Genomic DNA, 9,454 nt, shown 5'->3' with positions numbered 1-9,454 from the left:
GGGCCAGCTAAAACACTTTCTGCATCTAGGTCAGGTTTGCTATTCAGGTAGCACTAATGTAGATTACGGGCTTTCATTTTACTGTCTCTTTTTTTTTTTTTTTTTTCTTTTTTAAGAAATCAAGCATAACCTTGAATATGTCATGCAGAAAGTTGCTTGTAAGTGACTGTAATGGGTATTTACCTGTTTCACCAAACTGATAGTGCAGTTTTGCGCATATAACTGTCCATGTGTCTTACAGTCAATATCCCTTATATAAAAAAAACCAAAACCAAACACAAACAAACTTGGATTTTTTTCTGAAGTGTTAAGCTGTTCTTCCACTTTTCTGGTTTGGATATCTAACAAAATCTGTTACCTGTTGCACTACAGTAAATTCTTAATATCTTGTTAGATGCTTCTTGATACTTGTGTTTTGGTTTGTTGGGGTTTTATTTTACTGGAGTCAAAATGTTTTGAAGTTTGGGTTTGCCAGTTCTCATGTTGTTATGTTGAGCTATTTGGAAAGAATCTTAAGTTCTCATTAGAATGAGAAAATATTTAAATGTTTAAATGCTGCAGCTGTTATCTAGCCTTTAAACAGAAGTAGCTTTTGGAGAGAACTATTTTGAACATGCCTTGACAAGGATAAACCTGCTCATTTTATACAAGAGTTCACTGTGTGCTTGAGGCATACAGTAAGGCAAAACCAAGTCTTTTGCATAGCCTAAAAGAAAAAATTCTAGCTATGTTGTGCTGAGCCAGAGTAGCTCCAGCACTTCAGTCTGGAGATTTTCTGTTTTCCCTGGAAAAGGCTTCATGAGCGATAGAAAAGAGACTTCCCACATCATATTCCAAGCTGTGGAGTAGGCACTTCCAGGAAAAGCCTGTGACTTCCTTGTACCCAGCCTGATTTTCTGCGTAGACCTTCTGTTCCTGAGCCCTTGCACATGCCAGGACGCTGCTTCTGTCTCAAGGTAAGGCAGGAGGGGCACGGCATGGAAAAGGCAAATGGTTTTGCAGGTGCTGAATGTTCCTCCGGGGCTCCGTGTGCCACCCCTAGAGGGCTCCCGCCTTCCTTTGGCCAGAGGAGAGAACCAAAAAGCGGTGGGAAAGGGTGCGGGATTTTGGCCATGGCCACAGACTCCGCAGAAGAGCCCTCTGCATATTGTGTCATTCCCTTAATATTTTCATCTCGCGGGTGGACACTGGAAAGCTGAGTGGGAAACGTTTCTTTGCATAATATAATCCTTCCTTCCACATGTCTTTTAAGAAGTTGCAGTGTTTCTGGCACTAATTCTGTGATTTGCTTTTTACTGGTTAAAATCCAAGTAGCTGGTTCAGGTTGGGGCCCAGCTGCTCAATATCAGATCTCTGATAATGGACAGCAGCAGTAATTTGGGGAGAGTGCAAAAAGCCTTTTAAATGGTAGGCAAGAAATAAATCTTTCATGTAAAGAGTGGGACTAAACAAGTATAGGTTAGAATAATATTCTTTTTTTGCATCTCTTAGTTGAGATTAAAAAAAACTCTGAAGCCTTGTTTCGCTTTATATAAGACATAAAAGGTACTTCTCTGTGTGTTTTTCGGGCTTCAGGAGATACCTTTCTTTCAGTTGACAGCCCAGTTCGTTTATGAAACCAAGTTCTGGTGGCAGTGTGGGGAAAGGACAAAAAAGTTAAACGATGGATAAGAAGACACTTCAGCCTTTCTGTATAATTAATTATAGTCATTTAAAATCTTGAGCAAAGTCTGTGTTTGGAGAAGTTTCAAAGTTATAATTAAGCCAAGCTGGTAACGATGGATCTAATTGTTGGGTTACAGATGGGTGCAGGTAATGCGAGTTGGGCCACTGACATCAGATATTTCACTCAATTGTTTTCTACTGATGCAGCTAATTCCACACAACTGTTCCAGCAGCTGGACTGACCGGCATGAGTTGAAGTGTGGATGAACGTCAAGAGTTTTCCCTGACAGACTTAACTGGCTGAAGGTCGTTGGTCTTTAAAGGTACCGTGTCCTTAGTGCTGGCTCTCAAAAGACTCCCTGGAGCTGTTCCAGCCTGTTGAACCCCTGCTATGAAGAACTTGAGATGGGAGAATGAATCAGGACTGAAATGACTCTGCCAATTCCTCTTTTCTATCATATCAGTCACCTGAAGCCTCATATCTTTCAGAAGAACTGAAATGTTGCTGTTGAGGCAAAGGTCGAATTCAACAGTGCCAGGAGGCTTTGGTGTTGCACTGGTGAGTCTGCTTTTAAAAACAGAGTAATTCTGCCCTTCTCTCTGTCCCACTCTCCAATGAATTTCCATCTCTTCAAAATGTTAGAAGTATCAAATCATACATGGACAGCCCTTCCTCTTACTACAGATTAAACACTGGTTGCCTGTACAACTATTAGTGTCCTGATGGATCAGGACACTAATGTGAAGATCAGACTCCCCAGACTTTCAGTATTAATGTTGCATTTAAAGTCTAAATACAGTGTATTTAGAAATTACCAGCTGAACCACTGGAACAATGTTCCTGCTGCACAGTGCAGTGATATTAACCAGGAAATTATAAGGAAGGCATTTCAAGTGCTCAGTTTTGTACTGATGCTAAATCTTTGAAAAATAGTTTAATCTTCCCCCCCACACACCTCCCCAATTATGTTTTTCCTCCTGGAAAAATTTACAAGGCTAGTTTTTGCCTTAATTGTAGCATTTCAATTTTTGCCTTGGTTTTGCTTGCTTTCTAAGGTAAAGAGATTATGGATCTGTGTTCTGTCTTAAGCTCCTTTGTAACTGGTGGCTTTTACTTTATTATTTCTTTGGTAATGCTGGCAAAAGATTGGCATCTGCTGGGTTTTCTATATCTGTTTTCTACAGGGTAAAATAGAGGGGATCCAAGCAATGTGTGGTGGTTTTTAGTTTGAGGTAGTTTAAGGAAAAGTTAGTGAATAAACCCTAATACAAATACTAATGACAACTGTTGGTTTCTTCTCCCTACTAATAACCTAATAAGTAATAACCTTTTGTAATGGGAAGACACGTTGCATGCCCCTGCCATTAGAAAATTGCCTTCTAATATTTTCTTGTTAATGAAATTTTAAGTCAGTGAGCTATTCCCAATAGCAGTTGGCCAGGCCAGGATGTGCATTAGCAGGCTAATGGCAGGAGTCCTGCTGTGCTGAAGGCCATGGCTCATGGCAATCCTCTGGAGCTGGCTGCATCCCTTGGAGCACTTAATACTAGCTCTGCTAAAGCACTTCTTGTGCTCCGCTTGCCTCCTTTGGGAGGCCACTCCATTGACTAATGGATCTCACTGTCAGGAAGTCTTTCCTGTTCTTCAGTCATAGTGATCTCAGTTCCAAAATTTATAACTGTAGCTTCTTTGACAACTCTTTAATGAAAAATTAGGAAAAGAAAGGCAAAAAGTCATCACGCTTGTATAAAAAGAAAATAAAATTGAAACTAACCTGTTTTTCAGTCTTCATTGTAAAACTTGGGGTTTAGTTAAATGCTGCCTGCATACATTTTTGGCTGATTGTGGCAGGATCTGGAAGTTGGCTAGCATAAATCCGCTCATAAATAAAACTACTGCGACTTTGGGTCTGTCAGGGGCCGACGTTTGTGCCTGTGACATGTACAAAAGCTGGCAGCTCATGAAAGCCATGCTGAGCTGCTCAGGGCTCAAGGGAAGTTTGTGAGGTTACACAATGCACTAGTTGAGATGTCACAGGAAAGCCGAGGGCTGGGGGTGTGGAGGGAGGACCACCAGGGCTGCATTTTGCTAGAAAAAGGGTGTCAGCACAACAGCAGCCTGCAAAGCTCCTGGGCTGGGGCAGTGGGAGCTGCTTGCAGCCCTCGCCAGCTGTGGAGAGGGGCTGGTGTGCAGGAAGTACCCAGAGAGAGGTTTTCACAAGGACCTGTTGTTTAGTTGTTCAGATTGTTTCAGCGTTCTGGTTACTGAGAGGGATTTGGTCTTAGGGTTTTGCTTTCGGCTTTATTTATTTTTGCCTGTTCTCAATTCTCTTTGTGAATACCAATATTCTGAGTCACCCAGAACGATTTCTGCCTTCATTAAAGATTCCTTCCAGCTCCCCTTCAATTGCCCGTAGGCTGGTGCCTGCCCCTGCCTCCCCCTTTGCACTTTGCTGCGCATGTTTAGCTTTCAGTATTCCATCACTCCTCAGCTCCTGCAGCTCTGGCACTTGAGTACCTTCAACTATATTGTACCTTTGGTTCTTTGCACAACTTTATTTCTTCACCTGACCTTCTGCGCTGTCCTGCTCTGTCTGCTACTTCAGAAACATGTTTCCAAGCATCTGAGATACAGTGTGAGGCCACAGTTCATCCCAGTGCTGCAGCAGCTCTGCTTAGAGCTGATCAAGTGAAATGGATAGACAGGGAAACGGGACTTCCAGACCCATTTGGCTATTTCTGTTACACTGTGTGTGTCATCCTGGGTAAATCCATTTACCTCTTTGTTTCTTTGGTGTTGAAATTGTCTGTGGTATCTATACCAAACAGGGCTACATTTCTAGAAAAGCAAAATTAAAAGATGCAATATAAAAAAGAAGTAATTGTATAGTCCTTTAAGGGGTGTTCCTACATTAATTGCTGAGCTCTGTCACACTCTAAAGCTCATGTGTGAGAAATTCTACAAATCAATAAAGAAAATAACCTGGGAAGGAGATTGGGTCTCTTATTACAGCTCAATGTCAATACTGTAGATGTCTTAATGCTCGTTAATGACTGTCCTTAGTGGTATTCAAACAGTGTACATTTCCTTTAGCTTTTTTCAAAGTCCAGATGAGCTGCTCAGAGCTCTCTTAATGATGCAAATTATTTAATGCTCATTTGTATGCAGAATGCTCCTTCTTTGAAAGTACTTCACAGAATTGGAGCCAAATTCAGCCCTGCAGCTCCACTGAAGTCAGTACTTGTCTATGCGTCTGTTGGTCCTTCTCTTTTTAGTTTTGCTTGAAGAATTAACTTCTTGTTATGCTGATTACGTTTTTTTTTTTTAGAGGTAATATCTGCAAAGGCTTTTTTGTCCTTGCCTCCCAAAAAAGCAACTCTAAGTACAGAAACAGTTCTGCTGATTCTCACATCTCCCTCTTAACCCCTGCAAAAGGAGGACAGGCTAAGCAGAATACAATTTTTTGTGTTCTTTTCTTTCCTCTACTTTGCACCTCCTAAGAACAGTTTCAGTGATATCTGACACTTCTCCTGAAGATCATCCTGCAGAATCTCTGCCATCTGATGTATGCAAAATACTCTCTGTGGCCCATTTCTGGTTTAACACCACATGAACTGATGGAGGCCCAAATCTTAGGTTAATTGGGCTCCATATAACAATGTCAGGATGCACTTTTTCATGGTTGAGAGCAATATGGCATGGGAGCCTACCTGATACTTTTAATTAAATGTAGCTGCTGAAAGGTGGAAGAGACATTCTTGGTTCAGGCATACACTCATTTTTTAGTGTTATGACTTCATAACTGCAGTATTCTTGTAATGTAATTTTTAACTCATCCCGACTATGTTTTTAATACACACATTGAAAGAAAATAAAAAATCTTCTGCAATAATATCATTCACTCCCTCTAAGTAATGAGCAGAGGCGTGACTTTACAGCACAGACCCGCAACCATCTATTGCCTGCATGGAGAAAGTGGGAGTAATGGAAAGGCATCCTTTCTAGATGTGCATGTCACTAGAATGGGCAGAGACGTTTCTTGTCAGGTGTTAAGAGATATGCTGGCAGCAGAGGGATGAGTGTTGAGAGGTGGGAATAATAGGTTCATTTCCAAGCTCCACAGCGGATAAATCTAGATGCCCTGCTGCCATATTTTATATAATATTGTTAGAGTGTATGACTGCTTCCCCTCTCCCTTTCCTGCAGCACTGTCTTCCAGCTCCTACCTGTGTTCATTTGGAGGTTTTCTGTAGCTCACTCCTTCCCCTGCTCCCTTCAGCTCCTCCCTTCCCCGTGCTTGCCCATCCCTTCAGGCCTGCATCTCTCTTCCCTCTCCCCTGGTGGGGATGGATGTAATCCCCAGAGGAATGTGGCCCACAGGCCTCTGCAGGACTGGGGTGTGACTCTGGAGAGCCTCTGATGGTGAATACAAAGCAGGAAGAAGGAATCTCTGTCACCTTGCAGCACAGGGAGGGAAGAGCTGGATGTCTGTGGGGTGGTCAGTGTGCCTGGCTGTCGAGCCAGCTTGTCAGACGAAAAATAGACGATAGACTTTTCAGCTGCATGTGCCGTTTCCTTATTCATTGTGGCTGGGTGGTGTATTCTCTGCCTGTGGTTTGAATAAATGTCTTGCATAGCTACCTTCTGCTTCAGTCCCCTTGGGATAGCTCTTTCCAACTCAGCTGCATCAGTGTGCTGAAGATGCTAATTCCAAGCATGTGGACCAGAGGGAAGAAGAGAGAGAACTTCATGCAAAGCATGCATCTAAGAAAGCTTTAATTTCAGTCATATCTGTAAAAGCTGCTGTATGTAAAACAAGCTTCACTTGAAGTGCAAGTTACACAAAGCTCTCTCACTTAATCACATTAACTTTTCTTGTCTTTCCTCTTTGTGTTTATATGTCCACAGAACAGTCAGAAGTGTTTGCAAAGAGAATCCCAAGCTACTGCTAGGATCCAAACTTGGAATGGTTTTTAATAAGGCTTTGCATTTGAGATGTTGCTGTGTTTTAGAGAGTATCCTGGAAAAGTCAACAGAGATGTAATGGAAAAAAAGAAATATAAAGATCACAATTCTGTCTGGGGAAACTGAGTTTTGTCTTATGTAGTAAGCACCCATCTTAACCCTGCTAGAGCAGAACAAACTCCCTTCTCCAGCAGAAACCTGAGTTTGTTGTTAATTAACGTCTTGCTGGAAACTAAGTCTTTGCCATCTGTTCCACCACCTCACTACGAATGCCGCTCTCGTGTTGATTATGTAAGTAAAAATGAAAATATATTTTGATGGAGTGCTGCACGGCACTGTGCTGACTCTTCTCCTGTTCCTATTTACCATTCCCTGCCCCCATCCCACAAGGAAAGAAAAAGGTGACAATTGTTTGACTTCTTGGCAGCTTTATCCTGGAGCTGCCATTATGGCTGCCAAGCCCTGTGTGTTGTGGGAGCAGCCACCTCATCCCTGCTGCATTTGAGCTGGGAGCCCTTTGCAAACCCTGGTTATTAGACTCATGAAAAGTCCGTATCAGGAAGATGCTCCTTGAACTGAAGCTGCTCTAAATTCTTGTGAGGGGTTAACTTGAAATCCAGAAGAAGAAAATTGAAAAGAAAAAGGCTAGGTTACTCCATAAGTGATAGCATGACCTCTGAGAGCAGCCGGCTGCTCCTGTTACAAGCGTGGCCTCTGTCTGTCTAAGGGTGGAGGAAGAGAGAAAGAGGAGGGGTAGTTTTCCTGTAAGTGGGTTAGAGCAATTACTGAGGTCTCTTACAGCAAATGAAGTTGTCAGTGTGAGTCACATTCCCTTTTTTCTCTCACTGCCAAGTTTTAGGCAGTAACCAGACAGAAGGAAGAAAAGAAAAAAAAAGGACAAGCAACAATAGGGAAAAGTTGAACTGAAACAACCCTTCATTCGGGGTATTGTTTGACGTTTTTGCTCTGATTGTACATAGAGATAAAGGAGCTATAAATATCCTGTCTGCTGAAATTCCTTATCACAACATCGCCTGTCAGCTGAACAAATAGGTTAGGTTCTCCAAATAATACATAATTACATATGTAAATATAAAATTACTGATTAAATCCCTGCGCCACATGCAATGGAGCTTCATCCCCGGGGGAGGACATTAACCTCTTGTGGTGTTCTGAGAGGTGCCACAGCCCCAGCACAGCAAGTGGCACATGCAGCTGGTACTGGTGAAGTGGCACAAGCTCAGAGACAGGGCTTGAATAAGCAAGGAGATATTTATCTGCCTGACTAGATGAGATGAAAGCATCTTCTGACACTTTTTGAAAGTATTTGAGCATTTAGTTCTGTTTAGCAAGCGGCTGGAAGCTTTTCTACTCTGCTTCAGAGCTTTTAATGAAGCATTGTGATTCCCATTGTGGTCAATTGTTTGACACTTTTATTATTACTGGTATGCAGAGCGTTTTTTAATATTTGACGGCTGGAGAAAGAAGTATTTTGTGCATTCAAAGTTCTAGCACAAAGCTGCTGTTTTCCATTCTGCCTTTGTCTTTTATTCTGGCTGATGCAAATAAACGAAAGACAGAACTGATTAAATTACATTTGTTTACTTCTTCCTTGATGATAATAAGACGCAGCCTGCCTCCTCTAAAAGACAGAAATAGAGGATGTGACTGTTTCTACAGTATTTCTAAAAGACTTTTTTTTCCCTTACGATATAAAGGCATTTATTTGTTTCTGTTGTCTTGATTTACCAGATAATGTGCACTTCCTAATGTGTGTGGAACAACAATGAATGACGGTTAGCAATGGATTCTGTTTGGAAAGCTTCTATCTTGTTATTTTTATTAATTCAACAGTATAAATGATCAGACCACATCACAAAACAAACACAGCAAGATACTTCTGTCCTCCACAGCAGGATGGCTTCTGATCATTGCACAAAGCAGAGTCCTCCATTGCAGGGCTGGGTTTGTACACCCACAGTCCTTCCTGGGTCCTGCCTTCAGGGCCCTGGTGCTACTGGAGTGCTGAGGGGCAGAAATAGGATCCTCTGGATTGTTTTGGTGAGTAACGCGCATGTCTTGATGATTGTGTAATAGTTTTGGGTTTTTTTTGAACACTTGTCCTGAGAAAGAAGGCCTGCATTTGTCTGTCTGGCTTGTGCAGTGTGTTTGCAAGGAAAAAGACCCTGGATCGAGAGGACATTTCTAGAGGACAGCAGATGCTTGTGAGATGGTAGGACAAAGCCACCAGGAGCAGAGAGAATTACAGCAGAAAGACTGTGGGAAGGGTCAGTGGTAGAAACAGGAGAGGCAGAGGACGAGCAGAAAGAAGGTGGTGAGGAAGTCACTATAAAACTACCCTCATGATTGCTTTTTCCTGCATTTTTCAAGAACAGAGAAAAGTGCAGCAAAGGATGGCAAAGGCAAGAGAAGTGTCTGAAGGCTTCTCAGCAGTGCAGTCAAACCTCCATGTTTTACAGCTGAAACTCGTCTTATGGACTGCTATCACCTGGCAGCTGAGCCAAATCCAAAAGACTGCTGGTATCAAAATGATGCTTCTGCTGCCAGCCCTGCTGCTTTCATTGTACAGGTCTGGTGCTTGTCTGCCTCTTTAATGAGCTCATGCAGCTCAGTAAACTGCAAGAAAATAAATTCAGTAAAAAATATACCAGCCCAGGAAATGAGAAGAATTGGACGCTGTAAGAATGGAGACTGGAACTGCAATGAGTGAGAGAAGTATGAACATCAGATTTTTTGCTGAAGATTTGGTGTGTTTGGGGGGATGCCTCACTGCTATTTGATGCCTAACCTCCCACTTCACCT

General features: G+C 42.2%; 1 long non-coding RNA gene across 1 annotated transcript; it reads left to right on the top strand.

Moving 5' to 3' along the window:
- The first annotated feature begins 571 nt into the window (after positions 1-571).
- Positions 572-8,240, top strand: LOC120323976. Its single transcript, XR_005564943.1, has 3 exons — positions 572-1,988; positions 2,130-2,224; positions 6,575-8,240. It is a non-coding gene; the product is annotated as an uncharacterized LOC120323976 (long non-coding RNA).
- The last annotated feature ends 1,214 nt before the right edge of the window (positions 8,241-9,454 follow it).

The sequence above is a fragment of the Pipra filicauda genome, unplaced genomic scaffold (assembly GCF_003945595.2).
Source record: "Pipra filicauda isolate LSUMZ 115617 unplaced genomic scaffold, ASM394559v2 scaffold391_size691406_pilon, whole genome shotgun sequence".
Taxonomy (NCBI): domain Eukaryota; kingdom Metazoa; phylum Chordata; class Aves; order Passeriformes; family Pipridae; genus Pipra; species Pipra filicauda.
This window is presented reverse-complemented; position numbering and strand designations above follow the sequence as displayed.